At 37.1% G+C, this 13418-nt stretch overlaps 1 protein-coding gene across 3 annotated transcripts in view; it reads left to right on the top strand.

Moving 5' to 3' along the window:
- MIGA1 (mitoguardin 1) overlaps positions 1-13418 on the top strand; it is a 35533-nt gene that overhangs the window by 7868 nt on the left and 14247 nt on the right. The gene's annotated exons all lie outside the window — the stretch shown is intronic.

The raw sequence follows: 13418 nt of genomic DNA on the forward strand, positions 1-13418 counted from the left end.
TTTTCTAACCTTTGGCTGTGTGCAAAGCACAGAGGCAGAGATGCAGTCTTAGGTTGGTGTAGTTCTAGAATACTGTGTCCTGTTCTGTTGGTCATATTCCAGAAGGTTGGAGATTCTAGAGAGCAGAAAACAAGCCATAAACATTTTCCATGTTTTGGAAAAACAAACTAATCTGTGGTTGATGTTGGGCATGCCAGCTCCATATTGAAGAAAATACTGAGAGGTGACTAACTTGTTCTGAATAGCTGCTTACACATGGAAAAGGTATGTGGTGCTGGGGGTTTTGTAGAACTTGTTGTTAGAGTCGTAACTAGATCGAATTTCTAGTCCAAGTGAAACAGGTGAAGTTCTGAAGTAAGCTGCCCTCAACAAACTTCAGAGGCAAGATCATTTTTTTCTGTGCAGTTTTGAGGGATGTTTTCATTCTTTGAGAGGAAGATGCAAACCTGAGGTTAAATGGTCAATGTGGTCTTTCTGACATTTAAATATTTCCCCTTACTATTTTTCTTCTGTGGGCATTGGAGTGAAATAAGAAAAAAACGTTGTCCTTAATAAATTCATAGTTGCCCCATCCATGAAAGTGCTCAAGGTCAGGCTGGACAGGGCTTTGAGCCACTTGATCTAGTGGTGGCAGGGCTTGGAACTAGATGGTCTTTAATGTCCCTTCCAACCCAAACCATTCTGTGATGACACTTGCAGCTTGTAAAAAATGCTCATAACCAGCTCTCGTGCTTCAGGGTGTCAAATGTTCACCCACAACAGCAATCAGAAAATGTTTAGCTCTGTTTTTTATCTCTGATACATAGGAAAGATAGATATGGTTTGTAGATATTTCTTCTGTTTTCTCTACCTGAAGTGCTTGTGATCAACCACGGCTGGAGTTGAGGCTCTGACAGTTGGACAGATGCTTTCAAGTGCTACATAAATGCCTGACTGGCACTTCTTATTCTTAAGAATGTAAGTTGTTTATAGTTTGGTTTAGAAGGAACTCCAAGTTTCTTCAGAAGGAAACTTAAAAAGGTAAAAATTTCTAGCAATTTCTCAATTTTGGCTTTCTCTATAAATTATTCTGTCAAACTTCTGAAGCCCCTGAAACCTCTCTCCCCATATTTATCTACTGTTCACAGATGCTGCTCTTTCCCAAAACCTTTAAATGTTACTTTTCCCAGATCAACATTTCCTTCTATCAAACTGAATTTAGATCTTCGTGCTGCCATTGATCAATCATACCACAGACTTGCTTTTCACTTTGTGATCCCACTTACTATTTTAAGTTGGTTGTACATGAGAAACAATTTTCCAAGCAGCAGCCTTCTGGAGGAGCCTGTGGTAACATGTCACATGGGAGAGTCAGGAATGAGTTACCTGGGGGCCTGTTGGAATACAGGAGCTTATCAGTACAGCCACTGTCTTTCCTCATGTGCTGTGTCTGAAGTGTCTCTCAAGCCTGCTATGGCAGCTACACCAATAGTTCCAAATATTCAGCTTTCAGCAGTGCAGAAGACAGAGGTATAAATAAATATATTTTCTCTCTGTGAGTAGAATACTATTAAGAGTAATAATAATAAAAATAATTGCAAATATTAATTTTCATCTTCATAAGCTGTTGTTGAGTTATAAATTATTAATACCACTCTGGAAAAGACTTGCATTTTAAAGCAATGAAATAATGGAATGCCATTGTGTTCACTGTTGTTGCATTCTCCACTGGACTTTCAGTATTATTGTATAAATCAGTAAGCTAAAATAGGATTTCTTAGAAAAAGTACTTCTGGACATGAAAATAAAAGAAATATGTAGGGCTAAACTGTGGTTGTTTTTATGCTGTGCCTCTTAGTACTGTGAAGCAGCATGGGAAGCCTACAAACAGGATTTCATGAGCAGGCAGAAGACTGCAGTCCATCAGAAAGGAGGCTGTTATTTCTGAGTGATGAATGCAGAGGGTTAAAAGTTTCCAGTACTTTCAGTGGTCTGCCCTTGAAGAAAGTTCTCCATATTTTTTTTTCCTATTTAGATCTTTTCTAGCAGACTGAAATGTTAGTCGAGTTAACTTGGGAGGAATTCAAAGAGTTGGGAGAGAAACAATAACTTTACTTACAAGCAGAATTTCAGGTCAGAGGGGAAAATTCTCAAATAGTAGGGTTCCTTGTCGTGCTAAATTCCTAATACTTCATGTTATTATTTTAATTTCTACTGTAAAAAGGAATGCTGGCATTCAAGCTGATGGTGACTTGTGTACAGTGGCCCTTAAACTTTTTGTCAATATTAAAATGTTTTAATATTAATTTTTAAAATATTTACTTCTTATTGTGTATCAGTTATACAGTTTAAAACAAATGAAGTATTTGAGCTACCGCAGTAAAATCTCACAAAGGTCTGTGCTGTTGGATGATTTTGTTGAAAGGTTTGTCTGTTTCTTTTTTTAATTTTCTTCTCACACTCAAAGATATGTCTGGCATTTTGGAGAGAATAAGCACAGCCTTTAACCTAGTGACAAAACTATTTGGAGAACTGATTTATATTTTAGAAACATTTTCTTCAGCAGCTCTTAAAACAAACAAAAATCTTTGCATAATCAGTGAAGCTGTTGAAACCTTGTTTTTATATAATTTCTTAACGGTCTTCTCTAATGTCTTTCTATCCATGGATTAATATCTACAGCCTGTATTTTCTTACTGCTCCTGAAATGTTATTGGAAAAATTGTATTTTGAGTGTATTTTATTTGCCTACAAATGTTTCTGGTTATAATTCCTGGTCTCCAATGAGGAGCAGTTTGTAATGCTTCACGTAGGTGAGCTCTGGTAGTACATACTGTAACTTAAAGTCGTGTAACTTTTTATGTTAGCTTGAAAACTTTTGCTTGCTTTATTCCTTCAGGATAAATTTACATTTAATAATTCCTTAATTTCTTGGAGAAGGCCTAAACGTTTTTCTAGTGGGTCAAACAGGATTGAAATCGAAATAAAAGTAAACACCAGTTTTTTCTCTAAGTGTGAAAATGTATTCATCCCAACAAATGGGGGAAAAGGAAAGAAAACAATATTTCTGAGTCTAAGGAAAAGCCCAGAGAAGTTATTCCAATGCTATTTAAGAAAAATAATGCATATTTTGAACATTATTTTTAGCTATTGCAGTTTGTTAAGTTCAGTAACTGCTAAAACATGAGGTGTTTCATACTGCAACTTGTTGCTGCAACTCCTTATTTCTGATGCCCAAGAGATACTCAAAGTGCAGATGTTTGAATTGGACTGTATCTCTTCCCTTATCTGTAATATTCAAATCTTCCCTTTAAAGGCATTTTGTCCAATATTAATAACACTTCCTTTCAAATTGCTCTCCATAAAATTCCTTATCAGAACACACCTATCAGAACATGCTTGAATAGAGTAAGATTGGTAGTTAGAAGTTCAGTCTAATACTGAAGCAAAAATATTTTTGCAAACGTTTTGTCTATGAGAAGATTATAATGCTTGGCTTTCTCAGTCATACTCTGTTTTGGAAATACTGTACTAAGAATGCAAAGTAGCTTTGCATGGACATGCAGTGAAGATGCTGTTGCTGAAAAACATTGATGCTCATAATATGTATCTTTTTGTTGCTATTTGCTAACATGGAGTGTATTTTTCTGTTAATCCTAGAAGCTGAAATCTTTTCAACAGTGGTTCAAGAAATCTAATTTACTGTTCACTGACCCAGCACTGGAGAAGTCAAGGTCACTTACTATGGTCACTTAGCTTGGAGGTTTTTTCCAAAAGCACTTCCAATAGGATGAGAAAGAGTCTGTTTCTGGTTTTTGAGGACTCTTGTTACAGTTTGCCCAACAGCTTTGCCGTTAGATCCAACAGTGCAGGCTATTTATACACTTCATTGCATTCCCTTAAATGGCATCCCCGAGCCCTGTCTTCCTTCTACCCACACCACAACTCCTGTCTAAGCCCTTGTCTCTCTCACTTCTTGACTCCTGCCATGTTTTGTCTTACCTTGTCCATTTAAAACTTGCTTGTCTGACATGGACTTAACTGTTGTTTATAAAAATCAACTTTGCTAATTTTTCTGATCAGATTATTCCTCTCTCTTAAATGTATCTCTCCCTTGGGAACTTCTTTTCAAACGAAATACAAGCTAATCCTCCTTTTAGCTCTAAAAGCTGCTTATAATGGAGCCACAATCCACCAACATGATTTTATTTCCCAGACTTTGTTCAGTTAGCTGTTCCTGTGCATCCCTGCTCAGGCCTCCTAACAAAAAATGCATCTCGACTATTTCTGGTTATTCTTTACAATATGTGAGCAGCTACAATTGTCTTTCTCCTAAAAAAAAAACCCAAAAAAACCAAAAAACAACAAAAGAACCCCACAAACCAACAAACCACTATTTTAAAAGTACATATTTACCTTCTTTTTGAGTAAAGGAAAGTAATCATTTTCCCCATGTGTTGGGGCTTGAATTGATAACTACTTGCCTGCATTTTGAAGTCATATATAGGTGGAAAAAGACCTCCAAATGCAGGAAGTTGGTTTTTTTATTTCTCCTCTCTCATGTTTTTGTAATACATTCTTAACAAGTTATGGTTTGCAGATTCTTTGTCTTACTAGAAAAGGTGTACATGTGCTTAACTTCTATTAGTTTGTATATTATGTGAGTATAAATGTTCTAGAGGCAGGAAAGATGAGATAGATGGCCATGAGTGAGGGTGAGATAAGTATTTATTTTTCAGCCTGGAGTACTGGCAGTGTGAGGTTTCAACAGGAACGTATTTTGGTCCATTGGGGCAATTCCCCTTCTAGAACTTCTCTGAAAACAATGTCTTATTGCATTGCAGTCTACTTTTAAGAAAGGCTTGTCTGAAACGCTTTTGGGCAAAATGAAGGAGGGTGAGCCAGAGTGGGCTGGGGGGGAGATAAAGGCAGTGATAGTTCAGAATTTGAAAAGACTTCTAAGGTAATCAACTCTCTTAGTTTTTTAGCTTAGTTTTGGAAGTGCAGAAACAATACTTGGAGCTTTCCAATTGCTTTGGAGCAAAATATCAAAATGGAATATTGACAGAATCATAAAATCAGCAAATACAGATCTCTGCACTATAGTTTTATCAATTCAGTAGCTAGAGCTAAAATAGATACACTTCTGTCTGCAATTTATTTTCAAGGACTTAAAGTGAAATTAAAACATTGTGTGCATGTGCACATACCCAAAAGCTGAGAACTTTTCTTAATGAATGTGTCTACTATGTTTAAATCTTGCTGCCCTTTAAGTGGAAGACTGACCCATCAAGCTGGCATAAAAGGTTGTGGTATATCCACACAGCAGTCTTCAAGAATTGCAGTTAACAGGACTTGTTATCTGGCACTAGCCATGCCCCGTCACTACAGCTCTGCACATTTATTTGCCAAGCATTTATTTTGGGGTATGGTTTTTTAATTGTTTACCCTATAACTGGAAGGCTCACATAGCTTGTGTAAGCATTTAATTCCTGATGGTCTTTTACAGTTTTCTTAAACTTCTGTTTTAGCTTGAAATGTTTCAAAGTTGAAACTATATGTGGGAGTAAATATATTTTTGTGCAAAGTTATAGCAGAAGTGAACAATAACAATGGAGGGAGTAGAATTTATTATATATGTGCCATTTTTCTTTCATGCATGTATTTGTGCAGTTGATTGCTAAAACTCTTAGAAAAAGTAACTGGGTTTGAGATGTGTTTGATTTCCCTTTTGATGGTTCAAACTAGAGGGTTTTTTAAAAAGAAATATTGTCTCTAATTCTCTGTGAGATACCTGGACTTTGACATGTCCCACCTTACTTAATAGTCGAGTTTGTAGCAGAGTGCTGTGGTGTAACTGATTCGAGAGCACATGTCGATCACACCAGGCTTTATTCTCTCTCCTGCTATTTAAAGCTGCCCTTGTTCTACATGGAGAAATGCTGTGAGTATTTAAAGGTAAATGTATGCATATTTCCACATGGCTTGGCACTGATTAGCAGCTGCTCAAACAGATATAGTTAAAGTTGCCATCTAGTCAATGTATTAGTTATCTGTGGTAAACCAGAGTAAGGTAAAATAAAGCAAGGTTTGAATAAAAAAGAATGTACATAACTTAGGTGATTGCCAATGGTCAGATTGCTCTATTCATTACTTGCATTATGATTCAAGTGTTAATGTGTTATTACTAATGCATTTAGCAACCTTTTAGTGTTGTTGCTTTGGATTTTTAGTTTAAGCTTCATAAGTGGTCTTATTTAGTAAGCTAAGGATTGAGAACTCTTCATAGAGTACAACTTTTATAAGGATTCTTATATCACTCTTTCCCATTGTTGGGGACAAGTGGATTGCCAGTAGGCCCCAGTCAGTAGGGCACTTGAGATATTCTTTAAGTCTTATTGCTTAAAGCTAAGCATATGTCTTACTAATTTAAGTTCTTAAATGATATCTGTGTGCAGCTGGGTTTGCAGAAGCCAGTCACATTCCTGAGCAGTGTCACTGGAGTCTGTAGCATTCTGTAAAATAGTTCTGCCCTGAAACTGAAGGGAGGACTGATATTATTAGGCTGTTCTTACAGAGTTTGGCTGTGTCAAACGTGCCCCATTCTGAACACAGTTTCTAAGTGAGCCTAAAACACACATGTATGTCTGCATCTTTTGATGTTTATTTCACTGAGGCTGTTGTATAGCTGGTTCTGTCTTTGTCTAATAATTCAGGGATGAGAAGGTACCAGATTTTTCTGATACTGTCTTCATACATGTAAGTGGAATTATCAACTGCTGGACAGCAAATGTTTCTTTTAATGGAAGAACAAATGAATGTGTGGGTTCCTTTTGTCAGACTGTCTTTCTTGCTTTGAAATGTCAATATCCATATGGCATGAGGTACTGGCTAAAGAAGAACCTTCCCAGAAATCTTAGTTTGGCCAGATCATCTTGGATGGCCCCATACTCTTATGTGTGTCCAGAAAAGTAGCTTTTATGCCAGAATAGTAAAATATTTGCTCTTTTTTCATATAACATGTTAAGAGACGGGTTTGAAAAAAGTGATTTGAAGAAACAATTAGAAACACAACAAGTTTCAGGAGCTGAGCAACAGTTGCTGGTTATTACTGTCCCTTTTCATCACTACATGTGGTAATACCTGCTCTTTGAAGAAATGCATGGTGGGAAAACCAAGAAGGGGGCAATGAATTGCCTTGGAAAAAAGAAAGGGATACTCTTAGTAATGCACTGGTATAAACATCCTGCTTTTAAATACCCACTGACTCACAGGTGTGAGAGAACTGAGACCAAAGGGAGAAATTCACTAACTTTTGAGACTCCTCTCTGTCTATTGAGGAGATTTTTCTACCTAACCTGCTTATGGAGGCCTCTGGTGTAGGAAAGGTATTGAAGGTACTAATTTCTAGATGTGGAAGCCTGAAAATTAACCTTGTACTTCCTTCTTCACTAAATATGACATTGCATCTTGAATCTGCTCTACATCCCTATGAGTTAATGTATTGTCACACTGAATGGGGTTGAACAGACCATTCCATTGTCACTAGAAAGTGGCTGTGCAAAAATAGCAGTAGGTTGCATTTGTTTTGAGATGTGAAGAGCTGAGAAAAGGCAGTGACGTTTAAATCTGATGACTAAAGTGTCAGGCAGGCTCCACAGGGCTGTGCTATAAAGCCTGGGGCTTCAAAGTCTCAGCTTTGAAATAAGCAGTACTGGAATTCAAACTGTTCTTTGCTGTGGACAGCAGAGATGTGATGCTTTCTGAACTACAGGAGAGTGGAGTACCCCCTGTGAAGAGGAGTGACAACTTTGTGCTTCACATCCATCCAAACAGACTCTGTCTGGACTGGACAACTGAGCAAACTTTGCTTGGTTGCCAAATCTTCTCTCTCAAATCAAATACAAGTACAGAAACGGCTATCTAAACTATTAGACTTGAAAACAGAAGAGTCCTCAGAAGCAAAACTTTTCTATAAAGGATAGGGATTTAAACCTTAAAATCAGGGAAAATACACTGATAATTAGGTTCAAGTTAAAGAGGTTGTTAAAAACTGCAACACTGTATAAGTGTAGAACCGTGCAGTTATGAATCAATGTTTACATTTTCCATTAAATGAAAGGCTGTGTGACAGGGAGAGACCTCCTAGTGACAGGTAGTTTACACAAGATACGTGTCAAAAATCTGTTTCAGGATCATTAGTCTGTAAAACAGAGGTGAACACATGTATGCATCTACTTTGTGTTTACTAAGCTGATTTCTCAACTGTCAGCACGAGTAATGTGTTAAGTCAGGGTATAAAATACATATCAGATGCTGCTTGGTTTTCTTAAAAATCAGGTTTCAGCAATATAGCACCACGTGAATTTACTCTGCCTCTTCCTTGAGATTGTAGAGTTTCTCATGGTGAGGTCTTTCTATTTTAAAATTTTGGTTTTGCAATAAATCCCGCTATGATGATTCAGACACAGCTTTCACAGGTCATATTCTCTATAATAAATTGATATTTGCAGCCTTTGATAATTTCTTTGCTTAAAAAAATTGCAACTATCAGAAGATATTCCAACTCTGTTATAAAATTTATGGAAGAATTCTTTAGCAGATTTAAATCTTGAAAGAATAATTTCATTTATCACCATTCCAGAATATCAAATTTATATAGTATTTCCTAATCTTCTGTAATTTGATGTACCAGTGTGCATGGATTACAGGAAATAAATTGAACTTACACTCCTTTCTCAGGTACATTTAATTTTTACATGAAGAGACTGAAATGATTACTCCTGTAATTTTGTGCTGTTTATTTACCTTTGCAAGATGACAGCAATAGGATATAAGAGCAGTAGTCATGTTATTTTGTTTTATACACCATTAAACGTGGTATTCTGCAGATAATATAACTTTATGGACAAAATCAGCATTTTGAATGACTGAAAAGAGCCAAATTATTATCAACATCACAGAAATTGTTATTATTTCTTTCCAAAGTATTTGGAAAATCTCTTGAAGATTATGAGACTATTTTAGGCAAATTGCATCTTTTTCCAGATGACAAATATTGCAAATCAGTACATCACAGTTTTCAGGTGGATTTTATTGCTCATGTGTGTAAACTGAATGGACTGTACTATTAAATTTTTATAAACATTCTCTACTTATGAAGAATATATTACTGTCATCTATACACATGCTTTTAATTCAGCTTTTAATCACCTGCACTACTTTTGTTTTAAGAATAATATCGAAGTAACACAGAACACAGTGACTGAAGAACATCTTGGGTTTTGCATCGTGATACTTAGGAGGGAACCAGTGTCTTGGAAAATGGACCTTTTTGACCTGTATGAGTGTGTTTTAAGTAGAAGGCTTTTATGTGAACCCTGAATATTATAGTTGTGCTTGGAAACAATTATGAAAGCTCTGTTGAGTCAGTTTTTTCTGAGAAAGTAGGTTTTTACTTTCTATTCACACATAAGCAGAAGATTATTTCCTGCATGAAAACTACTGAGGTTTCTGTTAAGGATGTAATTTGAAGGCTCAGCCAAAGCTTACCTTGACAAAGGTCTGTGGTACTAGGAGGAAGGTGAAATTGCAAACACTGATTATCTGATGCTGTCCTGTGCTCCGTTTTCCTCAGGTCTTCCCCACCAGACAGCTTTGGTTGCTGAGTTGCTGCTCTCACACTGCTGAGCAGAAGCTCTGAGTTAGAAGAGGGCCCTGCTGGTGCTGGTGCTGTGAGCACCCACTGAGAGCAAGGCTGGAGTATCTTCTCTGGGTTTGGTGGGTGTGGGAGGACTGCTGCTTTGTTTGCTAAAGGAATCTGTCACTTCAGGTTGCATCAGAGCAGGTGCAACAAAGAACCATGAGACATGTTGAACTCGTGATACATGCTGATTTAGTGGTAGAGTACAAGATTTGGGTAAATGTTTTTAAAATACCCTGACCTGAAACACATTTTCATGCTGAAGTCAGTAACAGCTTTGGATTTATGCAGTTAGATGAGGTGCCTCCAGCTGCCCCAGATATTTGTGTTACTGCAGAATGTAAACACATAATGCAACATTAGATCTACAGTGGTCTCTGTGGGTACCCTGCTCCATTCTTGGCTTGCTTTTTTGACCTGTGGCTGTCATCAAAAGGGACCACCTGAAGGCTGGGATTGTTTTCTTTTTATAAATACAGAATGACATAAAATTCACTGCTTTCTGGGTGCATCCTGTAAGACTTCATGTAATACTTCAGCAGCCACTTGGTAGAAGTGATGATCAGCACTCTCAGAATTATGACCATTTGTAAATGTAAATAAAGCTGCTTTTGGATGTTTCAGCAAGGGGTGACAAACCACTGTGCCACTTGTGACTAGCTAGAAGAATGTGGCACACTCACATGGAACTGAACCATGTTGATTCCTGCTGCTGTGCTGTCTGAACTGGATTATTGTAATTCCTTTCACTGGGCAGGAAGCCACACATCGAAGGGGTCTGAGCACACAACGTGGGCCCTGCAGCTCTGAGGGTACCATGACTTTTCATAAGTGGATTCCTTTGCAGGTTTTTCCTCTTCAGAGTATATAAAGTTTCTCCTTTCTCATCCTGCTTTCCTGCTTGTGATATATTAACTGCACTGATTTTCCACTGAAATGGGAGGGCTGGGCAGAATAGGGAACCGTGACTCTAATGGTGGTACTTGGAACTAAAGTCTGTAACTCCCAGTGAGTTCTTTACTGGTGGGTAAGTGCTTTCCTTTTTTAAATGTGTCAGCAAAGTGCCAAACTCACTTGTGAACTCCTGCCATGTTTCATTCAGGGTTGGCAGGAAGATAACATGGAAACAGTTTTCAGAGTTTTAAAACATCATGTGAAGGTGAATGCTTCCCAGTTGAATACTAAAAAGTTAATTTCTGTGCAGTTATGAAGGTCAGATTTTGCTCTGAGAGTTTAGGGGGTTAGCTTTGTGCTCTGTCTTACCATGAAAACCTACCAGAACAAAGACAAATAGTTATTCTAAATTAGTACTTTGTAAATATATGTGAAAGTAGCTCGGTTCTGGTCTCTCTTTTTCTAAGATCTTGTTTAGTTTTAAATAGATAGTCGTTTGCAAAACCTTTTAAAGCTAGCAGTCTTCCATATTGTTCCATTTTTTAATACCTTAATCAAATTTAAGGACCACATACACATTTTAAGGCACTACAATCAAGAGCCACGATGGTAATATCTGAAACTCTACTTCATCCTCTTTACAAATATAAGTGAACCCAAAATAACTCCTTGGCTCCTCAGATAAGTATATTTGAAGCTCACATACTTGCTAGTATTCCCTTCCTGAAGATATTAGAATCCGTAGGAGCTGGAGATGAGTGTGTGGGCAGTTGCAGGCACTGGTGGGTGTGTTCCTCTTGCAGCTGTTCATTCCAGGAGTCTCTTTGTGCCCCCATCTCTTTTTTTTTTATTCTTGTTCTTGTGTCTAAGAATGTTCTGCTGGTACTTGCATGGTATGTACTCCAGCTGTAACTTAATTTTCACCCTAGTGAAATTCCACAGTGACTTTTCATAATAGTGTGCTCTCTTCACAGCGTGGGTATTGATAAGCACCTGCTTGGCCAAGGATGTTTCAGGGTATTAGGGGGTGGTGGCCTGAGTCAGAAATAGCTGACAAGGCTATTTTGTTTTCTTTAGGGAGACTGTGCTTTGTGTGCACATATCACTTGCCAAAGGTATCGTTTCACTCAGCATTACCAACCTTATTTTTAATCTTTTTCTTTCTCATAACATGCAAATTTTGTGTCTTTTTCTGTAGCTATGAGGATTTTCTTTGAGTGAAAACACAGATATTCTGTATTCAACTAATTAACATGTTTAAAACATACTGGCTTAGTCATAGTTTTAGGGCATATTATAAAACTTGGAAATATTAATTTTTCAACAAAGATAGATTAAGTCAAAGTTTTATTAACTGTAGAGCTTCACGTCATGTCTAACAGGCTGGATGCAACATCTATGGAAGAATCCCTGATTCTGTGGTTTCTGGGCTGTGGTTCCTTAATTTACAGGGTTTTTTTAATGTATGTGGAATTAATTTTAGATAAATAGCATTATTCCCATTTATATGTAATCAACCACATAACCCAGGGTTAAATAATTTAGGATCAGTCTGGGGATATGTTTTTGCTATTGAGCCATAAATTCACATATAACAGTAAAAACAACTTAGGCAAAAGGAGAGGTTGAAAAAAGGAGAGCCAAAAAATCTGCAGCCAGGCTACAGTTGCCTGTACTACCCTGGGTTTATTGCAATTTCAGCAATTTTTTGAGGAAAAGTGATCTTAGAAGATCATTCAATGTAATATTAGAAGAGAATTAATGCAAAGCATGAGTTAGAAATAAGAAAGAAACATCATGTTACCCACCTACTCTAAGCAGACCTCAAGCTAGTGCTTTACAAACCACAGTTTGGTTTTCTATTCCAGCATTTCAGATTTCAGTATATGATTGTTTCCCAACCAGCTTGGAAGCTGCAGTACTTTTCCTCTTGGTTTTAAGAGGTCAAAAGAAAGAACTAGTAAGAATGAGCTGCATATGAATAGTGGTGAAATCGTGATTGCAATTTGCTTAACTCTAGTAAAATCTTTGTCCAAACTTTGAATAATTTTTTCCCTCAGTGAATATTCCCAAAGACAGATATTTGTTCTGTACAGTTTTTGAGCTGTCATTCCAAGTCCATAACTAATAAAACCATAACAACCACCAAAGTAATAGTTAAGAAACGTGGCTTTGTAACATTTCAAGTGATGAGTAAACCATCCCAGTAAATTGGCATTTGGCCACTCTGCTATGTAATGATGTTTTTAATGAAGTATTGCCCTAGCAACAGGTTGGATGACATTGGGTAGATGGTTGCTGCTGACTGTTGGAGATAAAACAGACTTTTAGGAACACATGTGTAATGTCTGAAGGTAAAGTAACCCAAAATAAATGCATCTGCTCTACTGGAAACATAGGATGGGTCACATCAAGCCAAAGTCTGACTTACTGACTTACGAATTTAATCCTTCTGTGAAAGTGTTTCTGTACCGTGAAAACAAAACCATCCAAGAAGTGCAACATTGAAATCTGAGAATAAAGTAAAGCAGAACTGGGAGAAACTGCATTGCAGATGATTTTAAGAAAAGATACCACTTATTTTAAAGTCTTTAAAAATTCTTGTACTGTAGGAAATACTTCTGGATGTGTTATTTCAATGGAGAAGCTTTTTGAGGGAAGAGGATGCAGTGAAGATTGAAAGCTTCACTTCTCTCTGGAAGAACCAGCAAGTGAAAAAAGGCATGAGAAGTAGAAAGTGAAACAAATTCAAGTGAAACTAAAATGTGGTGGTGTTCTTTTAATTAATAGACTTTCATTCAGAAAAATAAAGGTGGTGGCTGAGACATTGAGCAGTTTGTTA

Source organism: Sturnus vulgaris, chromosome 9 (genome assembly GCF_052056855.1).
Source record: "Sturnus vulgaris isolate bStuVul1 chromosome 9, bStuVul1.hap1, whole genome shotgun sequence".
NCBI lineage: Eukaryota > Metazoa > Chordata > Aves > Passeriformes > Sturnidae > Sturnus > Sturnus vulgaris.